The sequence below is a fragment of the Manis pentadactyla genome, chromosome 10, assembly GCF_030020395.1.
Source record: "Manis pentadactyla isolate mManPen7 chromosome 10, mManPen7.hap1, whole genome shotgun sequence".
Lineage (NCBI taxonomy): Eukaryota > Metazoa > Chordata > Mammalia > Pholidota > Manidae > Manis > Manis pentadactyla.
Window position 1 is genome coordinate 52,041,061 of NC_080028.1, and position 27,898 is coordinate 52,068,958.

At 34.9% G+C, this 27,898-nt stretch overlaps 1 protein-coding gene across 2 annotated transcripts in view; it reads left to right on the top strand.

Moving 5' to 3' along the window:
- The window catches only part of SLC16A7 (solute carrier family 16 member 7), a 172,900-nt gene that overhangs the window by 39,247 nt on the left and 105,755 nt on the right, over nt 1-27,898 (top strand). For both annotated transcript variants that reach the window (XM_036894994.2, XM_036894993.2), the window contains exon 2: nt 2,162-2,201. The gene's annotated coding sequence lies outside the window, so the exon portion shown is untranslated. The remainder of the gene's footprint in view (nt 1-2,161; nt 2,202-27,898) is intronic.

Sequence of the window (27,898 nt, forward strand, 5' to 3'; positions counted from 1 at the left end):
AACACAGAGTATTACAAACATGATTGGATGATGTTGCTAAATTAGAGGGAAAAATTCTCTCCTAGGAGAGTGGAGTTAAGTGCTGTTTCTCCTGAAAATTTGAATGTGGATTTACATAGTGTTAAATATTTCTTTTAGCCTTACCCTGTTTTCTAAAAGAGTTCATTGCTTTTGGAAGACTTTTTGTCCATTTTGTCAAATTTATTAATAAAAGCACTTATTTCAGGTAATGTAATTTTTCAATTTTATAACTGTGGATGATAACCAGCCATATGTAAGCATGAATAATATATTTCCCTCCTCTGTGCCATACATTCTTAGCCCCTTTAATAAATACCTTTGTAAAATTATTTTTTTATTTATGTCTTAATTAAAATTAGTTTATAAGTTAGAAAAGATCATGACCCTGGGTAATGCATTTCAGTTGCAACTGAATTCCTCAGTCAGTTAATCCTGAGATGACCATATGCCATAGAACTTTACAACACTGTGGAGTATTAAAATAGCAATATTGAAGTAGCTGCTGGTTCTTTCTCAAGAATATGGCCATTTAAATCACCTAATTCTGAAAGTACAGAATATAAAATATTATGCTTTTTCCTACCTCACAATTAGATAAGAGATTGGACATCAGCATAGCCTTGCAGGGGCTTAGAGACTGTTTTTGTTTTTGTTTCTTTTTTCCTTCCTTTTTTTTGGTGTTGATTTCCAGTATATTGGTTCAAGGAATTTCTCTTAGTTTCTGGACTTTTCTACAAGTACACCTAAGCTTTGAATATTGGTTTTATATTAGGGAAACTATAAAACAAGTTGTTTTTTTCAGTAAATAAAAGGCTTTGTCAAACTTATGTGTGATTAGGCAGGCATGTTTCAGAAACTCATGTATGTTAACTTTTGTACAAGGTGAAGATGAGTCAGAAGTTCAAAGGGTAGGAAACATTTCATTGTAACCATTTCTTTTTTAAAAAAAATATTTGTTTAATGGATGTGATCATATAGTCAAATTGGTTTTTCTGTTTTTTACATTCAGTCTGCAAACACCTTTTTAGGTCCATTTCTGTTTTTGTTTAAAAAAAAGTGCATATTAAAGCAAATGAGAAAGCTACCCTGTTTTTGCATAGCAAAATACTATAAAGTAGAATGAACTCTTCTAATTTCTAGAGTAAAATCAGTTTAGACATTGAGATACAAAGTGGGTTTTGATACAAAGGAAATAAAATAAATAGTTGAGATACAAAAAAAGGAAAACAAAACTTTTTCTTAAATATGAATTAGGTTATTTTGTCTCACATGAGAATCATAATATGAGAGATGTTGCTTTTTCAGTGTGGGATAAGGAATGTAGTTATGCAGACAAAAGCAGATTTTGGCAAATAATACCAAGGTATCAATGTATCTATAAAGGAACTGAGTTCAAAATTATGTGTTTCAGTGGTAGTCCCTGAAGCAAGGAAGAAAATAAACTGTAGTAAGACATTATGTCCTTAAACATATTAACTTTATAGAAATTTTGCTTATTGTGGTATAATAATGCTAGTACTTTTATAAAGTATATTTTGATATTGATTCTATATTCTTCACAGGTAGAACTGACAAGTTTTCATGTGATATTTACAAAATGAGGTGATTATACGTACATAGTCTGCTTATTATAGTCTTGGGCCTTACACAGTAAGCAGTTCCACTGCCAATCTAAATTCCTTCCATTTAGGACTGCGTTGTCCAAGTTTCCTGGTCAGATCAGGTGACAGTACAAGTGCTGTCTTAATGACATTGTATCACCTCCATTCTCTTCTCTTTGTCTTTGCCCCTATGAAGTATATTTAAATAATCTTTGTACTACACTGTGCTACTACTGTAAAACTATGTTACTGTCTAATTTTTCTGGGTCATATCTAAAAGTTAATTAATTATATTGGTTTAGTAATAAGATAGGACTTGTATACTTAAATGTCTCATATTTTCCAAGACAGGAATCAGCAAGGATCTAATATTTATGCATCTGTATTAATTAATATTTTTCACTATCTTAAGTAGAAACTATCAATAATAATAATTGTTCTTACTATTGTATTATTAGTGCTAGCACTTTGCAAATATTAACTCACAATTTTGTCACAATTTTGAGTTCAATATCACTATTTTCTCTTTTATTTTCCAGGTAAGAGGATTGGACAGAGAAGTCAAAGACATGTTTTAAGGTAAATATAACCGAAGAACATGTAAGAATTGATGCTCTAATTTTAATGATCTTTTAAAAGTGTTTCTTATTTATTGTTAGAGCTTAGAAATCTTACTGAAGTGCTGCTTCAAATTTTTTAATTAATTACTGTAAATAAAGTTTTAATGTATTTATGTAAAAACTTAAAGTTATTGCTTTTAAACACACACATACACACACACTGTTATACATTATCTTACCAAAGTTAGGTAAAAGTCTCCTAAAAGTTAAAAACAAGTTGTTATTTTGAAATCCCAAATACTTTGGACGGCAGTGAATCTCTTTGGTGTTTTTGCAGAAACTCCTCTGTACTTTGGGAAATCTGACTTAAGACAGGAAATGTAAGGGCGAGCACAAATAAAGGCAGGCACCACAGTTACAATATGGGGTTAGCAGTGATGTGAAGTAATTTAACTAAATAATCTGCCCATATCTAGAGGACCTTTAAATAAAATATTGATTTAGAGAAGGCAAACTCCAGTTTCAGCCAGTGTGTTAGAAAGCTGCATGCTATTAAGTCTCTCAAAAAAGGAGTTGAATCCTTTTTTTGTTTTATTTTAACTGCATCTCAATATGTAGATGGTTATTCTATTCTCTAATTCTTTCAAGAGTCAATTTTAAGATGTGATGCTTTCCTGTGAACCCTTAGACATGGGAATCTTGGAAACTGGACTCTAGGATATTCTGTGCCAATAATTCTGCTTTGTCTGTAATAACGTTTTCTCTCTGTCTGGTTATTCCAAGTCATGCTACTTGTGGAATTGATAGATCTTAATGTGAATGGGAATATTGACTTGGCTGGTATTTACATCTGTTTTCAAAAACAGAACAGAATGTAAAGTTGGTACTTTTAGCCTTTAGTCCTTCTGTGACTGTGGATTTTGTGTGATCTTGTTCAAGAGCTTAAACTTCAGTTACTATGTATAAAAAATAGATCTGAATATAAATCCTCTCTTTATCAAAAGGGTATAACAGGTAATAAAAGATAAATTTCAACAATAATAATAGCATTAGATTATGTTATTACTAATGTAAATTCTGGTTTTAAAATAAATGAGAAAGTTATAGCTATATACCTGTATTATTTACCTTGGTCATTTGGTATCCTTTAAACAAAGTAACTAGATTTTGAACAAAAATGAATATATTGGGATTTCTTACATTAATATATTTTATTTTTACAAGGCTTTACTACTCACAGAGAGTCTCCACACTCATTATTTAACCTAATTTAATTCTCCCTACAATCTTGATGTAAAGCAGGTTACAGATTATTATCCCTACTGTTCATATGGGAGCACTCATGCTCAGCACTTAACATGTCTTGTTCAAGATTCATAACTTGAAGGAAAGATCATTTGAAATCAGATGTTCTCATAACCAGTCCATGCTCTTTTTCAAAAGTGTATTTAGTTAGCCAAATTTCCTTTTTTGCATTTGGATTGCTACACATTGTAACTATACTGTAAGAGCAGTGTGATAAATTGACAAAGTTGTATCACCTGTTGGTGGTGAACAGTTCCTAGAGAGACTGTATCGTTACATTCTGTCTTCTACCTCTAGCTGATGAAAAAATCTTGGAATATCTATGTGATAGGCAGAATAATGGCTTCCCCCACCTAATCCCTGTGCGCTGTGGGTATGGGTATGTTATGTTACCTGATGAGGGAGAATTAAGATCAATAATTAGATAACCTTGCGATTATCCTTGATTATATGCATAGGCCCAGTGTAATCCCCAGGGTCGGACAGATGGGAGAGAGATGCAGCCTGAAAAGGACTCAGCCTGTCGCTGATGGTTTGAAGATGGAGAAAGACAGCCACAAGCCAAGAAATATGGATGACTTCCTGGAGATGGGAAAGGAAAGGAAACTTTATCCTAGTGAGACTTCTGGCCTCTAGAACTGTAGGATCATAACTTTGTATTGTTTGAAGCCTCTGAGTTTGTGGTAGTTTATTACAGCCCAACACTGTGAGATTAGGTGAAGCTTGAGAGTAAGTGGTTTATACCAGGATGACTTTAGGACCATCACCGGGTATTTGCCTCTTTGATTTGTTAATTTGTGTCCCATACTAAGTGTAGGCTTGTTGAGGTAGATTGTGATAAATCTTTTGGTTCCCTTTGGATCCATGGTCAGCTAAGGGAACTGGCATGTCCCTGCCTGTTAGTTAAGAGCACAGACTATGGATCCTGAGTCTGTGAGTTCAAATCTTGGTTCTGATTCTTATTCATAATCTGCTCAAGCATCAGTTTTTTTTTTTCAATCAGTGAAATGAGGACAGTGAAAAGCCTCTTTTTTCATAGGGCTGCTCTGAGAATTAACTGTGTTCATTTTTCTTAAGTACTTACAAAGTTTTTGGCATATTGTAGGGGCTCTATAAGCTTTAGCTATTATGCTGTTGTTACTTTTATTTCTTAAATACTTTATTCTCTAGACTTATGTATATATTTTCAGGTATAGACAGGAGAGTGTCCAAAACTTTGGGATGAATGCCTTTGGAGTAGATTACATTTTTATGCAACTAAATTCTGTCAGTTTTATAATTTATTATTTAATGTTATTTTGAAAAATCCCTTGTACTTTTAAATAACTCTTCCATGTCTGCTCTCATTAGCACAAATATGTAGAGGAAGCAAATTTCCCATACTCTGTAATAATTCACTGCATTTAATTCATTATCTTTCTAATTTAGCTATTTTATATTGCAAATTTTTAGGTTGGTTTTGATGTCACTATTTAAACATGAAAACTTCTTGGCACTAGGAAAAATATGCAGCACCCTGTGAAAGAGGTTCTAGATTAAAAAAAAAAAACTTTACAAGTGAGAAGAACCTAGGCTGAATGTTCAATTTTCAAAGACATTCTGTTAAGAGAGGAACCTTTCAAGCTGATGGCTAGAAATTGATTCCACTTCTCTCTGTCTTGCAGTGGTGTGGTGGGGCTCCTTGAGGCCTGGCAGGAGCATATATTTGATCAACCTCTTAGACTTTGGCCTCAGTAGCTCTTTTTCAAGGCACAATATATTCATTAATTCAACCAACATGTCGTACACACCTCTCAGTGTCTGTAGATAAATGATTTCTGACAAGGTTTTCCCAGTACAGTGATCCCTGAAATAGCATAGATTCTAGTAGTAGAATTAGGACGGGACATAAGATGTATTCACTCTATCTAGCTACTCAAACAGAAAGGCCATCAGCAGCATGCCATGATTTCTTAGATAGTTTTTAACTGTGCATCGTTCTTTATGGAATAGCTTGTCTATGTCTGTTTTTTGACTGTCTGGCAACTGGATACTTAAAGAGTATAAATCACAGGCCTGTTGAGTATGTGCTTTAGAAATAGACACCAGTAATCATGTTGTGTGCTTTCAGTTATATGGTATTTCTGTTTAATATATTTGCATTTAAGTGGTGCCCTTGAGTAACTCCTTCAGCTTGTATTTCACAGCCCCTCTTCTCCCATATGTCACTTCCTACAATCTCATTTGCCTGAATGCAGCTAAAAAGCACAGAAAATTAGGAGGGGCTTCCCTTGAAGCACTTGATTGTGTGGAAATTTGGGGATCTCTGTGTAGCCTCAGAGAAACTTGTGAACACTGAACCCACAAAGGATATCACTCTTTCTTGCCTCTGCTTAACTTTAATCCAGAAGTTGACAGAAGGGTAACAGGAAAAAAAAAAGGAAGTATTTGAACAAAAAAGTATTCATTCATTGGAATGAAGTTAGTGGAAGGTTTCAAGTAAGGTATATGTCACATACCTTTTTATCTCTATATGCCTTTTCACCTTGAAACCACATCAAGAAATCAGAGGGGTGGTAAACTGAATATGCCCAACAATATTCTCCCTATTGAAAATAGCACTAACTTAGTCGTGTCCTCACTGCTTTTACATAGACTGCGGAGTCCGTGGGTTGAAGTCAATGCCGATGCCCAAATTATTAGGCTTTTCTTCTCAGGCTAAATTGGCTGCATTTATATATTTTTGACAGTGTCTTAAACCTAAGAAAAATTTTAAATTGAATATTTAGTCTTGTTTGTCCCTTTTCTGGTCCAGAAGTAATGGATTGAAAGTGGTAAGCAAATTGGTCACATTTGCAAACGTACCCATGGAAAATCTACTTAGTCACAAATATGTTGGTTTCAGATGCAAGGAAACATTTCTGTGATGATCAAAGCCTCACCCTACTTAACAGCTTTGTGACGTTATGACAGGTGCCTTGTGTAGGTAGTTTTATGACTTTTTTTCTTGTCTATAGTATATGCAAATATACGTAGTGATGAGTTCAATTATACAAGATTATACAGTATATGACAACTTTAATAATATATTGTATCTTTATTCTAGCTTTAGAAATTTGGACTTGTTACATGAATCTTTTTTTTTATTGTGGAAGAGTGACTAAAAGAGAATCTGTGTTATTTATCTGTCATCTCTACTCTTCATAACATAATAGCTTTCGTATGCTAGCTGTTCACTAAATTTTGGTTAAATTGATTAGTCAACCCAAAGAGAAAAATAGACTCAGCTAGTTCCTTTGACTCATCTATTTAATTCTTAAAACGGATACTAAACTAGAGAATATGGCTTGGATATGTGGACCAAAGAGGTTTCTAATTGAACTTATCTCCAAAACTGAGGCTTTCCTTCTGTAGGAGCAGAACCTGCCCTTATAAAATCATCCCATGGTGTAGTTCCCGCCTGAATATCCCTCATCTGTAGGAAGATATGTAGGGAAAAGAGAGAGCCCAGGAATGTCTGTACCAAGCTTACTTAGCATTTTTCTTCCAAATCCAGCAGTCAGATGTGGAAGAGACTGAAGTGTTATTTTACCCAAGTGTCTCCCTAAGGAAATAGGAAGCCAGTAGGTAGGTGACAGGCCTGAGACTCAGAAGTGTTAGTTGATTTGTCCAAGGTAGAAGACATAGAGTGTAGGTCTGAACCCAAGGTTTGTAACACTAAATCAAATCCTTTTTAAAAAAGAATCCTTTACAGGAGGTGAAGAAGGAGTTAGGCTATACCATAGAAGGAAACAGCTAGTTTCCCCGAGGGGATGAAACCCGGTGAGAAGGCTGGAGTCGTCACAGGGCCAGACAGAGGCAAAGGAGCAGCGTGCCCTCTCTCTGCTGCCAAGGGGACACCGGGTAAGTTCAGTCCACACAGGGAAACCAGAGAGGAATAAAATAATTGACACCATAGGACTTTAGCAAGTCTTCAGGCATGATTATAACGCCTATGAATTGCCATTCCCATATGACTTTACATTACTTTTTTTCCCCCAGCTCTAGTGAGACATAGTTGAAATAGAACATTGTGTAGGTTAAGGTGTACAATGTGATGATTTAATAAACGTATATATTGTGAATTGTTGCACTGAGGTTAGTCAGCATATCCATAAGCTCACAGAATCACCCTTTTCATGGTGGTGTGGTTTTGGGGAGAACATTACTCTCCCAGCAGCTTTTCAGAGAACAGGATGATGTTTTTAACTGTAGTCACCAGGCAGTACCTCAGTCCCCAACACTCATCTTATAACTGAAATTTTGTACCTTTTGACCACCATCTCCTCATTTCCCTCACTCTTCAGTGGCAAACACCATTCTACTCTGTTTCTGAGTTTAATGTTTTTAGATTCTCCATATATATGAGATCATACAGTATTTGTCTTTCTCTGAGTTATTTTACCTAACATAATTTTGTGACATCAAGCTCCATCCATGTTTTCACAAAAAGCAAAAAGCAGAATTTCAAACTTTGTGATGGCTTAATAATATTCCAATGTGTGTGTATATAACATATAATATATATATGTGTGTGTGTATATATATATATATATATATATTAAATATATATAATGTGTGTATGTATATATATACACATAAAGTATTTTCTTTATCCCTTCTTCTGTCAATGGAAACAGGTTGTTTCCATGTCTTGGCTATTTTGAATATTGCTAAGGAGAGCATGGGAGTGCAGATATCACATCAAGATAGTGATTTCATCTTCTTCAGACATATATCTACAAGTGGGATTGCTGGAACATATGGTAGTTCTAGTTTTAGTTTTTTGAGGAACCTCCAGATTGGCTGCATCAATTCCCACCAACAGTGCACAAAGTTTCCCTTTTCTCCACATCCTCGTCAGCATTTGTTATCTCTGGTCTTTTTGATAATAGCCATTCTACTTATTGATATTCCATGGCATCAGCATTTGAAGGTTTTATACTTTTGTTTAATTTAAAACATTTTAAAGGTTTTTATTAACTCTTAGTAAAGATATAAACTTATTTTGAGGTATGGAGAATCTAATACCCAGTGAAATGTCCCTGGGCCAGTAGATGAAATGTTGCCTGAAACTCGGTTATTCATAGCTTGGCAATGTCTAATTCTTTTGTAGTGTTTTTAAAACCAGGAGAAATAATGGATTGTGGGAAAGAAGGAAAGGAGATAGATTTGAGTCTTTGTGGATGTAGAATCTACATGTATGGGCAGTTTTGATTTGATGTTGGGGGAAATAGTGCTACTGACTCTGAGACTGAGTGGAGTCACTGGCAGAATGCGGCTACTTTGACTAGAAACCTGTGAGGCCAAGGTGCCTGCCAAGGTAGATGGCAGAGAGCTAAGTAGAATCAAAGCCAGAAGCTAGCTTCTGGGCTAGAAGAATATTTTTAAAGCACTCTCCATCTCTCTGAACATGTTTCCTATATTGGAATATTGTAGGATCTTCTCTTACCTGAAAAACAGTCAAAAAAGGAAGGGTCTTAAATGGTCCATGTACTCAATTCACTCTTCTCATAATTCTGTTCTGTTGTTGAGCCACTGCTGTGAGCAAAAAGGGGCACGTCTGTTGAAATGGTAGAATGATCATATGTTTTTTGTTTAGGACCACGTTGCTCCAATTATATTTTCCTGTGGTATATTGAAAAGCCTGAAGGGAATTACTCTATGAAGGCAAATTTAACTGAAAGCTTTTTCCCTTTTATACTTGTCAAGGTTTAAAAAAAAAGATTCTTTTTTACATTATAACTTTGAGGGATAATTAACTCAGGGAATAATACATATGGATTTTTTTCTTCTGCTATATGCTGACTTGCAGTTCCATTATAATTCTGGAATTCAGAAAATAATAGGCTCACAGTCAGTTGTGCTAAGTGAATGTTAAGATTATAGTGCTCTTTCCAGGAAAAGAGTAAGAAGAACCTTTTATCTAGATGAGAACAGCAATCACTAGAAGATTCCCGTCATGTTTGTGAGGTATTTGATTTTTTTTTTTGTCTTCTGACTAGTTTACTGCTACTTTGATCACCACATTATATACCTGCATCTTCTGCTCTGTGGAATTTCTTACACTTTTTATTCAGATGAAAAATGTGTCTTTTCCACATTAATTCAGTTTTCACTCCTTAGTCATAATGCAAAAAACATCAAACTCTCACAAGGGAAATGTGCAAATGCTGCATGGAGCTTGGGAATAATGCTATAAACAAATTCATTGCCAAGAACTTATTGTCATGTTTCAAATGCCGGATTAATAACCTGTTCCAAAAGCACACATGCTATTCATCAAGGTTTTCCACAGAGACTGTATTTCCTCACCCTCCTGTCCCCACATTGCTGAAGAATTTTGGAAAATGGAATTTTTACAAAAAACTCATATTATCATATTTTTGGAATTACTCTTGAGAATTTGTAACCTTGGCAAAGGTTAGTCACCTCCAGCCATATTCTCCCCAGGGCTTGTGATGAATGTCTGTTTTTGCATTTGGCTTTTCTTTTCTCCAAGGTTTATGTAGCAAACATGACTGTCTGTATGTGTCTTACATCCCACAAAGCTCAGTCGTTCAACTTTAATAGGATGATTTCTCTGCACTTTAACTAAGATATACTTCTTGTAAAAAAAAATGGGCCAAATTGTTGAATGTTTTACTGTGATTGCATAAGTGTCCAAAGTTGCATACTGAAGTCAAATGTTTATATTTGCTATTTTTTCTACTTCAGCAACCAGTAAATTTAAATTTGGTAATTTTGAATTTTTTGGTAGATTTGCTAAAAATACGAATTTAAGATATTAAAATAACTTAGCAGGGTATGTGAAGAAAAATAAATCCTACATTTAGAAAACAAATATATAATTTATAGTCAGAGCTTTTCAAACAGGCTCTGTAAAGAAACCATGGTTTCTATCACTTGGATATTAAGTTTTTAAGGACTTAATATTGTAATAACAATAAGCAAAGTCATACAGTATAAGTACAAAATATATTGTCTGTGCTTCTGCATATTCTAGTATTTATGGATCTTATGCTGTCAAGTTACTTCCTTGATAAAAATTTTTACGTATCATCAAACTTAGATATAACTTTATCTTTGTCTTTTTATTTAACTTTAGAACTTTTTATAATACCCAGTGAAAAAATATTCATTATACATAGAAGAACTTTTTAAATTTAGTATGCTTGGTATAATTAACAGCATGTTTACTTAATAATGTTAATAATCATGTCCTTATATAAAATTGGGTCTTATTGTCATATTTGCATTATATAAAAGTAGTTGATAAAGCAAACAACTTCATTTAAATTTTATTCTGCCTTTTTGGAAAAAGAAAGGTGTATCTACAGAGTACAAAATAGTCATTATTAATTGAGTATTCACTTGTATTACGTTAGGTAATTTTACCCCAAATAAGACATACCTCAGGATACTACAGATATGGTTCCACACTGCTGAAATAAAATGCATTTTGGCAATACAGCCAGTCAAACTAACCCCTTGGTTTCCCAGTGCATATACAAGTTATGTTTTCACTATAATGTAGTCTATTAATTATGCAGTTGTATGATGTCTAAAAAAAAGTACATTTTTAAGTAAAAAAAATTTATTAAAAAATGCTTAAGCATTTTAATACTACCTGAGCTTTCAGTGAGTCATAGTCACTGTTCACAGATTGTCATAACAAATATAACAGTAACAATGAAAAGGTTTGAAATACTGTGAGAAATACCAAAATATGACATGGAGACATGAAGTAAGCAAATGCTGTTGGAAAGATTGCGCTGACAGACTTTTCTCCACACAGGGTTGCCATAAACCTTCAATTTGTAAAAATTCGAATATCTGTGAAGTGCAATAAAGTGAAGCACAGTAAAATGAGGTATGCCTGTAAATGTATTTAACATCTACTAGTATTAAGCACTTTCCTGTGTTGGGACAAATGTGTATGAATAATTGTCAGTAAAGAGGTTATCTGTTTCTGATTGATAAATGTAAACTTCATAGTGAATTTGTTCAGAGTACTGCAGCCTCACTGTATGTCTAATTTTATTCTAAGCAAAATTTCCTAACACTTTTATTTTCTAGTTTTTGAACCAAGCTTTTTAACAAAAGGGACAAATAACTGCCATACTTTATTTTGTAAAGACATTTGCTTTATTTAAATAACTTAGAGGAAATGTCCAGAGATTATTTATGTTACTGCCTGGTTATCATAACCACTATATACATTCAGAAATACAGCTTATTAAATTCTTTGGGAAGCATAATTTTCATCTAGCTATTGCTTAGTGCCTAAGCCTAAATACTGGATCTTTCACATGGGAAATCAGATTCCCCTCACCCAACTGAGAGGTTGGTTCACTATTCACGGATCTGGATCCAGACAAACTAGAATGGAATCTAGGATCCAGTATTTTTCAGCTATATGGCCTTACATAAGTAACCCATACTCTGAGCTTCAGTGTGCTTGTACACTAGGCATCAAAGTGTCTATCCTGTATACTTTAGAGAATGAGGTCACGGATGTAAATTGTATGGTATAATGACCTACCTAGGGTATGAGAAACACCCAATAAATGATAGCTTTCATTTTTCCAAAGTTTATTATAATTTCTTAAAAAACAAAGATGACAACACTGCCCACAGTCAGATTCACGGTCCACTCTTTGGGGAGGCCCCTTTGTGACGGAGGGCATGCGTTTACAGAATGATCCGCTGAGTGAAAAGTGCAACATGTTTCACTTGGCAACAAAAGGCATCTAACTGCTCCTCAAGGGATTCAGCTCATGAACTTAGCCTCTTTATTATTGTTCATAACCTATTGGGTTATCTAGTCGTAAACTTGTTGAAGATTGATGGGCACATTAATTTACATACTATGGTACTTTTTCAGTGTGCTCTCTACAGGAAATTAAGTCGTATGAGGTAAATACACCTGCAAATGTGGTTCATATCAGTATCAGAAAAAGTGGATCAGAAGATTAAATTTAACAGTTCAGTTTGCCAGACTTGGTTGCCTTCTTCGACCCAGGGTATAATTTAAACCAACTTAACTTTATACTGTGAAAAGTATGAACTAATTTTGCATGTCAAGCAAGTTCTTTAAGAAAAGACAAGGCTACCTTTTCCCTATTTGAAAGAAGACAGAGGGAAAGGCAAAGGAGAGTCTCTTGAGATATGTGCAAGTTTGCTGCTGGCTAAAAGTCAATGATCAGATGCCTCTATTCTCAGCTCTGAACCTTGAGAAAAGTGACAGATTCATGATCTGTCTCTGTTCAGATAACTTTTAAATTATACAGATTGTATCCATGTTAGGCTATAGATTATAGACACTTTTTTTTATTACGTTAATATTAACTGATCTCTTGTTCTAAGCTTAGTGAAAGAACAATGAAAAAGTCTGTAAATGTTGACTGATGGAAAGAGATTTTACTTTTGAATTGTACCATGTTAAGGCTAATGAGATGTCTGTGCTTGTTTTAATGAATAGAGTTTTTAACTGTTTATTTAAAACTGTCGTCATTCTTGTCAACCTCTTGACCGAAAAATGTACTAATCATAATTACTTAAAATAATACAGTACATTGTATAGTCTGCCAAGTCTTCATTAATAATCTAAATCTAAAGTTTGTTTAACACTGAAATTTTGCATATAACACCGTCCTTAATCACTAAAATTTCATTTCATTTTTACTTGATATCATATAACAATGGCAAAAGTAATCTTATTTTTCTTACATTAAGTCATTATGTTTTATAAAAGTTTATGTGTACTTTGCTGAAAAAATTGTAAGAATAAATTGGGTTTTATTATAGGGCTTAGGTAATTTGTTTCCCAAACACTTGAGATTGTATTATTGCAACAAGATATAAAGTCAGTGTCCAGTTATATTTCAGGTGATACTGTCTATATAATTTAGATATAAGAATACTGGCTTACTAAATTTTACAGTTTTCCAAGCTGGTTTCCAAAAAGAAAAGTATTTGTACAGTTGTAAAATAATCATATTCTCCATTGAATTCCCAACTAAGAGATACATTGCCTATGCCAGTGGAGCCGCAGATGAACAGAATTTATATAGAATTTTGGTTCTTTCTCAAGTGTATATCCAGTGTTACCTTTACTTAGGAAGCATCCAAGCCCAAGAAAACTTACTTGATTTGTACTAAACTTAAGTGATAAAAAGAAGTAAATATCAAAAGTTAAATGTTATTGTAGTAGTTTCCCATTTATATTTGTTTTGAGATTCAATGTGAGACTGAGGTTAATTAAATTAAATTAAATGACAATTTTGCAAGTGAAATTTGGAGCTAATAGGAACCTTGAAGAACATCACTTTTTATGTATAAGAAACTGAATCCAGAAAGGGAAAGTAACTATAGCTATTTGGAATGCTGGGACCTAGAATCAAAGTTCCTGTTTGCTTGGTTACAAGTAGAGTTAATGGTTTATTAGTCAATGTTCATGATGTTTTTCAAAGAGAAATCATATTTTATTCCTTAATATATTTTCATTTGGAGGTATAGCTAAATAAGCACTGGCATTTAAGGTATAGTTGTGTAGTGGTATTTTCTAGATTCACCATGTCACTGTTAAAATTTGTGTATCAATTTATTATAATTTATATAATCCAATACTTTTGTCTGTATATAGATTTGCTTATGTATATTTAAGTTCTCAAGTCTAGAGATGAAATTATTGCCAGTTCTTGTTTCAATACACATTAAAGCCATATGATACATTCATAATTTAAAAGTTAATATTCAGGTGGTTGAAGTTTCACTAATCAAGGAAATTAGAAATATGAGTAAAATCAAAATATGTAGATAAATATGAAGCATCTTCATTTAAAGTTTGAAGCAATCAGCATGCAATCCAAAGATAAAACAATTGTTTGACTTAATGATGATTGAAATAATTAAGTTTGAGACCCTGACAATTAAGACAGTGTTTTGTTTTGTTTTGTTTTGTTTTAGTTAGGTCTGTATAGATTTTTAAATCATATTTTTAGTAGACTCTTCAACTCATCTTTTACTGTTAGATATTTATATTTAGAACCTGGCTGCACTTACTAACATGTAAGTGCTATTCTAATTTACTGTGTCCATTGGATATTCACCTATTTCTCAGTTTTCTTGAGAATATGCAAATCAAGTTACCATCAAAAAGTTTGTCTCTTTTCCTTTAGCGCATTATCAGATATACTCCATGAGTTTTTGAAAGATCCCCAAGGTCCTTGGCAGTTACCCATAGATCGTAACACATGTGTGTGAACTCAAATGAACACCCAAGATCTATCTAAAAGGGAGAGGAAACCAAGAGCATCAATGCTTTCAGCACCATAAAGCTAGGTAAAACCTAGCTCAGTGTCTCAGAATCACAGTTAACTAACTTTGCAAATTGTAGGTTAATCACCTAACCTGTGAGAGCCTCTGTTAAGTGAGCTATAAATGGGGGTTATGACAATAATAGTACTTCTTCACTTGTTCAGTATGAGAATCATGGGACTTGACATACAACTTTACCTGGCAGACTATAAGTCCTTACTGAGTACTTCCTATGGCCCCCGTAACAAAGTACCACAAAATAGGCAGCTTCACAGAGATTTTATTCTCTTTCAATTCTGGAGAACAGAAATCTGAAATCCAAGTGTTGGCTAGGAAAGGATGCTTCCTCTCCTCTTCTGTGCTCTAATAGAGCCAGGCTGTGGCGGCATGACTCCATCTAATGCCTCTGATGTCACATGACATTCTCCCTGTGTTTCAGCATCTTCACAGGGACCTCTCCTTATAAGGATACCTGTCATATTGGATTAGGAGTGCACTCTATTCCAGTAAGACCTTAACTTTTATTTAACTCTGTACTTGACTTCGTCATTTAACTAACTATTTAACTTTATAACTTAACTTTGTAATTTAACTAATTACATCTGCATTGGTCCTGTTTCCAAATAAGGTCACATTCCTGAGGTATTGGAGTTTAGGACTTGGATCTTTTTTCGGAGACACAACTTAACCCATAACTACATTCTGACCCTCCCCAAACTCATGTCTTTCTGGCATAAAAAATATATTCACCCAATCCTGACATCCTCCAAAGTCAGCCATTCCAGCATCAACTCTGAAGTCCAAATTCTGTGTAAATCAGTTTAAGGGTAAGATTTGGAGTATGGCCCATTCAGAGGCAAAATTCCTCTCCATCTGTGGACCTTTGAAGCCTAGAAAAAAATCATCTGCTTCCAAGGTACAACAGTGGGACAGATAATAGCATAGATAGTCCCCTTTAAAAAGGGAGAAATTGGAAGGAGAGAAGGGTCCCTGGTCTAAAGCAAGTCTGCAAGTTAGTGGAGAAAATTCCATTAGGTTTTAAGGCATGAGAACAAGGCTCAGTGCTCTGTCGGTGGGCCTTCTGAGGTGGCTGCATGCCCATGACCTGCCCCCTGGAATGGCAGAGGCGACTCCACAGAACTGACCTGGTCTTTAGCTGAGGCCTCTGTGGTGCTTCCTTCAGAGCTTCTCTTATTTCATTTCATTTATCTCTGTTCCTTGCTGTCTAGGCTTACTATGTTTCTACTGGCATGCATTTTTTTAAAAGCTCCGTCTGCCCCTTGTGCAATGCATGGGGTCCGAGCCACAGGCAAGGGGGTTCTCCAGGGATCTTCTCTGGATACCTGTGTCTTGATTCCTGACTCCTGCTCAGATAGTTGATTGGACCCATGAGTCACACATGCAATCCCTTTTGGCAAATGGTTGTCATTGACCCTGATTTCAGAGCACACTATCTGGATAGGCTGAGAATTTTCCAAATCAAGTTTGGCTCCGTTTTGCTTAGCAATGTCTACTTCAATTCATGTCTTTCTTCTCCCATTTTACTATACACAAGGAGAAATCAGGTTATGCCTTCCACACTTGGTTGGAAATTTCCTCAGCTAAATATCCAAGTTCATCACTTACAAGTTCTTCCTTCCACCCAGGACACAATTCAGCCAAACTCTTTGCAACTTTATAATAAGGATCACCTTCCGTTCAGTGACCAATACCATGCCTCTTATTTCTATCTGAGATCTTACCAGAGGCATCTTTAATGCCCATATTTCTAATAACATTCTGTTCAAGATAACCTTTTTACAATCAGCCTCCTCAAAACTCTTCCCATTTACCCAATTCCAAAGCCACTTGCATATTTTTAGGTATCTGTTACAGCAGCATCCAATTTCATAGCACCAAAATCTCTATTTTGGGTTCTCCAGAGAAATAAAACCGAAAGATTTATTTTAAGGACTTGGCTCACACAATTCTGAGGGCTGGCAAGTCTGAAATCTGTAAGGCAGGCTGGGTCAGCAAGAGCACAGATAGGGCAAGGCCACGTGCATCTTATTTTCCAGTAGGCTAGCTTGGGTTTCTTAACGGGGTAGTGGTAACAAGGTTCCCACTAACAGTAACAGAGAAGGGGCTCAAATGCACAACTGGTTTTCAAGGAACTTGTTTCATATCTGTTGTTGCTGTCCTGGCTACAGTGTTATGGACTGGATGTGTCCCCCCAGAATTCATGTGTTGAAAACCTCACTCCAGTGTAATGGTATTTGGAGATGGACCTTTGGGAGGTAATTAGGTATGAGGGTGGGGACATGGTCAGATGGAATTACTGCCCTCATGAGAAGGGAAACCAGAGAGGATGATCTCTCTCTGTCTACATGTACCATGAAAAGGCCATGCAAGCACACAGTGAGGTTTTCTGCAAGTAAGAAAGGAGGTTTTCACCCAAACTGGATCATGCTGGCACCTGATCTCAGGTTTCCAGCCTCCAGAAGTGTGAGAAAATAAATTTCTGTTGTTTAAGCCACCCAGCCTGTGGTATTTTGTTATGGCAGCCCATGCAGCCTAACACGCACAGCACTCACATGGCCAAACCCAGAGTAAATGTGAAAGGGAACTATTTAAAGAGGTGGATACAGGCAAGGAAATAATTTCTGGACAATTTTGCCATCTACCATAATTGTGTCATAGTCTTTGATAAATATAATGCATGATGTAATTAAATCTATGTAGGTATCATAAATAATGAATTATGCTTCTTTGGATATAAAACAATTTTAAAAAGCTAACCCTTTAGATAAAATGACCTGGAGTCAGATATTCTGGTGTTATTAGTGCTTACATATCATGTGCTTACTTATTAAGTGTACCTTAGGACCATCATGTGTTTTACTGGTTTTGCAGGCTATCTCAAATTTCCCAGTGGCTATAGACATGAGACCAAATGACAGTGCAGGCTACGTATTCATTAAATCCGCCTTGACATAATCTGTTCAAAACTTAAAATTTCTATTATTTCATTGCCAATTGACCTTCAGGCAAATTGTCAAGAAATTTACGAGGGTAGCAGCATGAATATGTGTTCTCAAGTGTCTCTTGGGTAAAATATGACTCCTGGCTTTGTTGCTCCTAAAATGATTAAGCCTCAAACCACAAGTTGACAGCAGAGTCATTGTGCAGATTGATGTTCTTAGTGACTCAAGTTTGACAGAGTTTGCTTCTGATTTATTATGCTTCTAGGTAAAAACAGTTTACCTCATTTTTTAGTATTTGGACTATACTCTTTCACTAATTGTATGAAAAAGTTCAGTTTCGTTTATATTGAGAACTTGTGCATTTTGAATAAATGAATCGTTTTAAATTAAACTTTTTTATTAAAAAAAACATAATTTCAACACGTAGTATGTTTGACATGGTCCTACTCTTCTTTTTTGATGTCAAGTAGCTCGTCTGTTTTTCTTTAATTTGTACCGAACAGTAAACCTCATACTTATATAAAAATCTGTTTACTTAATTATCGGATTTTTATTACCATCATCTATTCAAGCACAGCAAATGTACTTGAAAAAAAATCATAGGCAATTAGGTGCAGCCCTCACTAATTGAGTTTGTCATTTCTGGAAAAAAAGAAAATTAAAGAATCATTTTTACTCCTCAGGAGTACGTTAATTAGTATGATGTTTTTAATTATTTTTTTTTTACATAATTAAAACGTCACATTAAAGGAGGATGTAAAAATGCAAGAAGTAGAGGGAGATATACAATTCCTTCCTATAGTGTTTTTATCTACTAAGAAAAAAAAATAAAATTAGCTCATTATTTATTTTTTATCACTTAAACATATTTGATAAAATACAAAAGATTTTTAACATTTACACAAATTATAATTCATATGAATATGATTATTCAGAAAGTTATTCAACTGGAGTATTTACTAGAAACATCACTTGAAATGACTATTTCTCTCTTGTTTCATCCCCAAACTACCCCTGATAGAAGTAACAACTACTCCAAATTTTGTATCTATCCATTGTGTGTGTTTCTCAGCTTTATTGAGATATCACATACAACATGTATGTGATAATTCGATACATGTATATATGCTAAAATGATTGCTACAGTAGGGATAGTTAACACCTCTATCACTTCATAGAACTAACATTTTTATTTTGTGGTGAGGACATTTAGGATCTGCTCTCTAAGCAACTATTAAGTATCATTACCATGCTGTATATTAGGTTTCCAGAACTTACCATTTTATAATTGAATGTTAGCACACTTCATTCAACATCTCCCCTATTAGCCCACCCATGACCCCTGGCAACCACCATTCTATTCTCTGTTTCTATGAGTTCAGTGTTTCTAGAAGCCATATGTAAGTGTGATCATGGAGTATTTTTGTTTATCTTATTTCACTTAGCATAATGCCCTCCAGGCTCATTCATGTCATCATAAATGGCAGAATTTCCTTCTATATTTATGATCAAATAATTGTGTGTGTGTGTGTGTGTGTGTGTGTGTGTGTGTGTGTGTGTGTGTGTGTGTGTGTGTGTGTACCACATTTGCTTTATCCATTCCTATGTCAACCTACATGAGTTGTTTCCATGTTCCATGTTTGGCCATTGTTAATAATGCTGCAATAAACATATGGGTGCCGATATCTCTTTGAGATAGTGATTTCATTTCCTTTGGATATATATCCAGAAGTGGTATTGCTGGATCATATAATAGTTCTATTTTTAATTTTTTGAGGATGCTCAATGCTGTATTCCATAGTGGCTTTACTAATTTATATTCCTACCAACACTGCACCAGGGTTTCCTTTTCTACACCAACACTAGCTATCTCTTATCTTTTTAATAGCAGCCCTTCTCAAGTGTGCGGTGTTATCTCATTATGGTTTTGATTTTGCTGGTAATTAGTGATGTTGAACATCATTTCATAAATCTGTTGGCCACTTGTATGTCCTCTTCAGAAAATGTCTATTCAGGTACTTTGCCTATTTTTTAATTGGATTGTTCTCTGCCACTGAGTTGTAGGAGTTCCTTATGTATGCTAGATATTAGTTCTAGATATTATCAGAAAGATATGTTTTGTCAGATAATTATCTGATAATATATATCAGAAAATACTTACAAATATTTTCTCCAATTCTGTAGGTTGCCTTTTCATTTTATTGATTTTTTTTAAAGTTTGGTTTAGTTTCACGTTTTAATTTTTGCTTTAGTGTCTTGTACTTTAGTATTATATGCAAAAAATCATTTTGCAGATCAATGCCAAAGAGTTTTTTTCCCTATGTTTGCTCCTAGGAGTTTTGGTTTTCATTCTTATATTTAAGATTTTAATCTATTTCAACTTAATTTTTGTAAATGGTATAAGATAGGTGCCCAATTTTATTCCTTTCAGTTTGATTTTCCAATGTCCCCAGCACTATTTATTGAAAGGAGTATCTTTTGCCATTCAGTATCTTTAGCTCCCTTGTCAAATATTAATGGCCATATTTCTAGGTTTTTCTGGGTTCTTGACTCTTTTACATTGGTCTGTGTGTCTATTTAATGCCAATACCATACTGATTTGATTATGATAGTTTTATAATATAGTTTGAAATCAGGACATGTGATGCTCCAGCTTTCTTCTTTCTCAAGATTTCTTTGCCTATTCAGGGTATTCTATAGTTCCACATGAATTTTAGGATTTTTTTCTACTTCTGTAAAATGCCATTAATATTTTGAAAGGGACTGCATTGAATCTGTAGTTTTTCTGCATGATATGGACATTTTGACTATAAACTTCAGATGTCTTTCCAGTTATTTCTGTTTATTATTTATACTGTTCAATTTATTTCATGAAAATTTTATAGTTTTGGATCTTTCACCTGCTTGGTTAATTTGCTTCTAAGTATTTTATTATTTTGATGGTATTGTAAATGGGATTTTGTTCTCAATTTCTTTTTCAGATAGTTAATGGATAGGTATAGAAATGTAACTGGTTTCTTTATATTGATTTTGTGTCCTGTAACTTTACTGAATTTGTTAATTAGTTTTAATAGTTATTTTGGTGGATTCTTTAGTATTTTCTACATGTAAATTCATATCATCTACAGAGATAGTTTTACTTCTTCCTTTCCAATATGGATGCTTTTTATTTCTTTTTCTTGCCTGATTGCTGTGGCTGAGACTTCCAGTATTGTTGGATAGAAGTGGTGAGGGTGTTGTATTGTTGTTTTGTCTGTGATCTTAAAGGAAACACTTTTAGTTTTTCACTGTTCAGTGTGATGTTTGATGTGAACTCACCATACATGTCCTTTATTATGTTGAGGCACATCCCTTTTCTACCTAATTCTTAAGAATTTTTATTATGAAAGGATGTTGAATTTTGTCAAATGATTTTTCTACATCTATTGAAATAATCATATGATCTTTATCATTCATTCTATTAATGTGGTGTGTCATGTTTATTGATTTGTGTATATTGAACCTTCCTTGCATGCCAGTGATAAATCCCACTAGAACATGGTATGTGATCCCTTTAATGTGCTATTGAATTGTTGAGAATATTTAGATGTTATGTTCATCAGAGAATTTGACCTATAATTTTATTTTCTTGTAGTATCTTTATCTTACTTTGGTATCAGGATAATGATGGTCTCATAGAATGCTTTAGGGAGCATTCCCTCTTTTTCAATTTGGAAAAGTTTGAGAATTGGCTTTAATTTGTCTTTAAATGTTTATTAGAATTCAACACTGAAATCACCCGGTTTTGCGATTTTCTTTGTTGAGAGATTTTTTATTGCAAATTCAATGACCTGACTCATTGGTCTACTCAGATTGTCTATTTCTTCATGATTCAGCCTTGGTAGAAATTCAGCATTTTAGGAATTTATCCATTTCTTCTAAGTTATCCAATTTGTTGGTATAACATTTCCTAGGGAATTTCTTACTATTCTTTTGTTTCTGTAATATCAATGCTAAGAGTGGTAAAGTCTTCTCTTTCATTTCTGATATTATTTATTGCAATCTTCTCTTTTTTCTTCCTTAGTCTAACCAACAGCTTTGTCAATTATGTTGACCTTTACAAACAAACAACCTCTTAGTTTCACTAATATATTTTTTTTTGATTTCAGGTTGTCTCATTTATTAACTATAAATGTTGATCAAACAGACTTTGTTTTGTCTTTATTTTTATTTTTACTTATTTATTTTTTTTTGAGAGGGCATTTCTCATATTTATTGATCATATGGTTGTTAACAACAATAAAATTCTGTATAGGGGACTCAATGCACAATCATTAATCAACCCCAAGCCTAATTCTCAACAGTCTCCAATCTTCTGAAGCATAACGAACAAGTTCTTACATGGTGAACAAGTTCTTACATAGTGAATAAGTTCTTACATGGTGAACAGTGCAAGGGCAGTCATCACAGAAACTTTTGATTTTGATCATGCATCATGAACTATAAACAATCAGGTCAAGTAGATTATTCATTTGATTTTTATACTTGATTTATATGTGAATCCCACATTTCTCACTTATTATTATTATTATTTTTAATAAAATGCTGAAGTGGTAGGTAGATGCAAGATAAAGGTAGAAAACATAGTTTAGTGCTGTAAGAGGGCTAATGTAGATGATCAGGTGTGTGCCTATAGACTAAGTGTTAATAAAAGCTAGACAAGGGCAACAAAACCTCCACCAATGCAGAAGATTTCTCTCAAAACGGGGGGTGAGGTTCTAAGCCTCACCTCTGCTGATCCCCAATTTCTCACCTGATGGCCCCCCTGCAACTGTGCCTGTCTTAGGTTGTTCCTCCCTTGAGGAATCTTACCCGTCTCTGTCTAACCAGTCATCTTCTGGGGCCATACAGGGAAACGTAAAGTTGGTAAGTGAGAGAGAAGCCTTATTGTTTGAAATGGCTAGCTTTTTATTTCTTTGCATATTTATGCCCTGTGGCTTCTATGCCCAGCATTTGTCTTGAGGTATCTTTACCACTTGGAAGAATTATGATACTCGGTAATTTCGATATGAGGCACGAATTCTATTTAAGGGTTGTAATTAGGGAGGAAGAAGAAAAGCTATAGAAGTAGCAGACGGAAGAAAACATGGGAAGATTGATTATTTCTTTGACATATCTTCTTGTAGTGTAACATAAGCATGTGTAGGTTTTGAACTACTAATTAAATTGCATGCACACCTTAACATAATAGGAATACAGCTACATAACCAAAGCAGACCTACAATTACCAGCCATATGCAGTGAAACCAAGAAAACCAGTTAGGCACCCTAGGCATTTGTGAAAACTTATCAATGATATGATGGATATTGTCTAATTGAATTTGAATAGTTCGAGAAAAATCAGACATATTAAAACAACACATTCCTGGGAACTGTTCACATCCCATATGTTCTTTTAACAGTAGATAGTCTATAGTCGCAAGATTTTCGAGCGCTGCAACTTGCACTTCTCCTAATTCTTGGTTGAGTTCCGACAGTATAGATCCAGTCAAATTTGTTGTTTTGCTGTATGCACAGGCCAGCTTAGATATCTCCTTCTTCATTCCAATGGCAAGTCCAGGAAACGGTGGGATGAATGCAGCTACAACTGCAACAGCACCAGGATCTTTGTTGAAGTTTTTTGATGATCATTTTCTGGAATGACTCTTCCAGAGAATGTTGATATTGGAAGTTCTTCTTCATATCGTATCTTAATTCGTTTTCTGGGTAGCCAAATTAGGCCTTGATCCTCTGTATAAACACAAACAAACCTTTGCCCACCCTTTGATATGCCCTTTATACCATTGTGAAGAACTTATTGGAGATCACCACACAGGAACTGCTTTTTTTTCTTTTTTTAAGAGAAAGAAATATTATCAGAAAAATGTACTTCCATAGCTGATCATCTGACACCCTTTAAATGATCAAAATTAAGGATATTTAAAGCATGCATTAATCGTTGATTTTCAGGTAGTTTTATCCTATCAGGGAGTAATCCCCCTTTTCTTTCTCTTTGTTTTTTTTGTTATCATTAATCTACAATTACATGAAGAATATTCTGTTTACTAGGCTCTCCCCTATACCAAGTCCCCCCCACAAACCCCATACAGTCACTGTCCATCAGCATAGCAAAATGTTGTAGAATCACTACTTGTCTTCTCTGTGTTGCACAGCCCTCCCCTTTCTCCCACCCCCCACATTATGCATGCTAATCATAATACCCCCTTTCTTCTTCCCTGCCCTTATCCCTCCCTACCCTCCCATTCTCCCCAGTCCCTTTCCCTTTGGTACCTGTTAGTCCATTCTTGGGTTCTGTGATTCTGCTGCTGTTTTGTTACTTCAGTTTTTCCTTTGTTCTTATACTCCACAGATGAGTGAAATCATTTGGTATTTCTTTTTCTCCGCTTGGCTTATTTCACTGAGCATAATACCCTCTAGCTCCATCCATGTTGTTGCAAATGGTAGGACTTGTTTTCTTCTTATATTCCATTGTGTATATGTACCACATCTTCTTTATCCATTCATCTACTGATGGACACTTAGGTTGCTTCCAATTCTTGGCTATTGTAAATAGTGCTGCAATAAACATAGGGGTGCATCTGTCTTTTTCAAACTGGAGTGCTGCATTCTTAGGGTAAATTCCTAGGAGTGGAATTCCTGGGTCAAATGGTAAGTCTATTTTGAGCATTTTGAGGAACCTCCATACTGCTTTCCACAATGGTTGAACTAATTTACATTCCCAGCAGCAGTGTAGAAGGGTTCCCCTTTCTCCACAGCCTTGCCAACATTTGTTGTTGTTTGTCTTTTGGATCGTAGCCATCCTTGCTGGTGTGAAGTGATATCTCATTGTGGTTTTAATTTACATTTCTCTGATAATTAGCGATGTGGAGCATCTTTTCATGTGTCTGTTGGCCATCTGATTTCTATTTTGGAGAACTGTTTGTTCAGTTCCTCTGCCCATTTTTTAATTGGATTATTTGTTTTTTGTTTATTGAGGTGGGTGAGCTCTTTATATATTTTGGACATCAAGCCTTTATTGGATCTGTCATTTACAAATATAATCTCCCATCTGTAGGGTACCTTTTTGTTCTATTGATGGTGTCTTTTGCTGTACAGAAGCTTTTCAGCTTAATATAGTCCCACTTGTTCATTTTTGCTATTGTTTTCCATGCCCGGGGAGATATGTTCAAGAAGAGGTCACTTATGTTTATCTCTAAGAGATTTTTGCCTATGTTTTTTTCTAAGAGTTTTATCGTTTCATTACTTACATTCAGGTCTTTGATCCATTTTGAATTTACTTTTTTGTATGGGGTTAGACAATTGTCCAGTTTCATTCTCCTACATGTAGCTGTCCAGTTTTGCCAGCACCATCTGTTGAAGAGACTGTCATTTCGCCATTGTATGTCCATGGCTCCTTTATCAAATATTAATTGACCATATATGTTTGGGTTAATGTCTGGAGTCTCTAATCTGTTCCACTGGTCTGTGGCTCTGTTCTTGTGCCAGTACCAAATTGTCTTGATTACTATGGTTTTGTAGGAAAGCTTGAAGTTGGGGAGTGAAATTCCCCCCTACTTTATTATTCTTTCTCAGGATTGCATTGGCTATTCAGGGTCTTTGGTGTTTCCATATGAATTTTTGAACTATTTGTTCTAGTTCGTTGAAGAATGTTGCTGGTAATTTGATAGGGATTGCATCAAATCTGTATATTGCTTTGGGCAGGATTATTTCTTCCTAGCCACGAGCATGGGATGAGTTTCCATTTGTTAGTGTCCCCTTTAATTTCTCTTAAGAATGACTTGTAGTTTTCAGGGTATAGGTCTTTCACTTCTTTGGTTAGATTTATTCCTAGGTATTTTATTCTTTTTGATGCAATTGTGAATGGAGTTGTTTTCCTGATTTCTCTTTCTATTGGTTCATTGTTAGTGTATAGGAAAGCCACAGATTTCTGTGTGTTAATTTTGTATCCTGCAACTTTGCTGTATTCCGATATCAGTTCTAGTAGTTTTGGGGTGGAGTCTTTAGGGTTTTTTATGTACAATATCATGTCATCTGCAAATAGTGACAGTTTAACTTCTTCTTTACCAATCTGGATTTCTTGTATTTCTTTATTTTGTCTGATTGCCGTGGCTAGGACCTCCAGTACTATGTTAAATAACAGTGGGGAGAGTGGGCATCGCTGTCTTGTTCCCGATCTCAGAGGAAAAGCTTTCAGCTTCTCACTGTACAGTATGATGTTGGCTGTGGGTTTATCATATATGGCCTTTATTATGTTGAGGTACTTGCCCTCTATACCCATTTTGCTGAGAGTTTTTATCATGAATGGATGTTGAATTTTGTCAAATGCTTTTTCAGCATCTATGGAGATGATCATGTGGTTTTTGTCTTTCTTTTTGTTGATGTGGTGGATGATGTTGATGGATTTTCGAATGTTGTACCATCCTTGCATCCCTGAGATGAATCCCACTTGGTCATGGTGTATAATCCTTTTGATATATTTTTGAATTCTGTTTGCTAATATTTTATTGAGTATTTTTGCATCTACATTCATCAGGGATATTGGTCTGTAATTTTCTTTTTTGGTGGGGTCTTTCCCTGGTTTTGGTATTAGGGTGATGTGGCTTCATAGAATGAGTTTGGGAGTATTCCCTCCCCTTCTATTTTTTGGTAAACTTTAAGGAGAATGTGTATTATGTCTTCTCTGTGTGTCTGATAAAATTCCGAGGTAAATACGTCTGGCCTGGGGGTTTTGTTCTTGGGTAGTTTTTTGATTACTGTGTTTAATTTCTTTGCTCATAATTGGTTTGTTTAACTTTTGTGTTTCTTCCTTGGTCAGTCTTGTAAAGTTGTATTTTTCTAGGAAGTTGTCCATTTCTTAGAGGTTTTCCAGCTTGTTGGCATATAGGTTTTCATAGTAGTCTTTTATAATTCTTTGTATTTCTGTGGAGTCTGTCGTGATTTTTCCATTCTCATTTCTGATTCTGTTGATTTGTGTTGGTTCTCTTTTTCTCTTAAAAAGTTTGGCTAGAGGCTTATCTATTTTGTTTATTTTCTCAAAGAACCAGCTCTTGGTTTCATTGATTTTTGCTGTTGTTTTATTCTTCTCAATTTTGTTTATTTTTTTCTCTGATCTTTATTATGTCCCTCCTTCTGCTGACTTTAGGCCTCATTTGTTCTTCTTTGTCCAGTTTCGATAATTGTGATGTTAGACTATTGATTTGGGATTGTTCTTCCTTCTTCAAGTGTGCCTGGATCGCTATATACATTCCTCTTAAGACTGCTTTCGCTGCGTCCCACAGAAGTTGGGGCTTTGTGTTGTTGTTGTCATTTGTTTCCATATATTCCGTAATCTCTATTTTAATTTGTTCGTTGATCCATTGATTATTTAGAAGCATGTTATTAAGCCTCCATGTGTTTGTGAGCCTTTTTGTTTTCTTTGTAGAGTTTATTTCTAGTTTTATACCTTTGTGGTCTGGAAAAGTTGGTTGGTAGAATTTCAATATTTTGGAATTTACTGAGGCTCTTTTTGTGGGCTAGTATGTGGTCTATTCTGGAGAATGTTCCATGTGCACTTGAGAAGAATGCATATCCTGCTGCTTTTGGATGTAGAGTTCTATAGATGTCTATTAGGTCCATCTGTTCTACTATGTTGTTCAGTGCCTCCGTGTCCTTACTTATTTTCTGCTCGGTGGATCTATCCTTTGGGGTGAGTGGCATGTTGAAGTCTCCTAGAACGAATGCATTCCATTCTATTTCCTCCTTTAATTCTGTTAGTATTTGTTTCACATATGCTGGTGCTCCTGTGTTGGGTGCATATATATTTAGAATGGTTATATCCTCTTGCTGGACTGAGCCCTTTATCATTATGTAGTGTCCTTCTTTATCTCTTGTTACTTTCTTTGTTTTGAAGTCTATTTTGTCTGATATTAGTCCTGAAACCTCTGCTTTCTTCTCTCTGTTGTTTGCCTGAAGTATGTTTTTCCATCCCTTGACTTTTAGTCTGTACATGTCTTTGGTTTTGAGGTGAGTTTCTTGTAAGCAGCATATAGATGGATCTTGCTTTTTTATCCATTCTATTACTCTGTGTGTT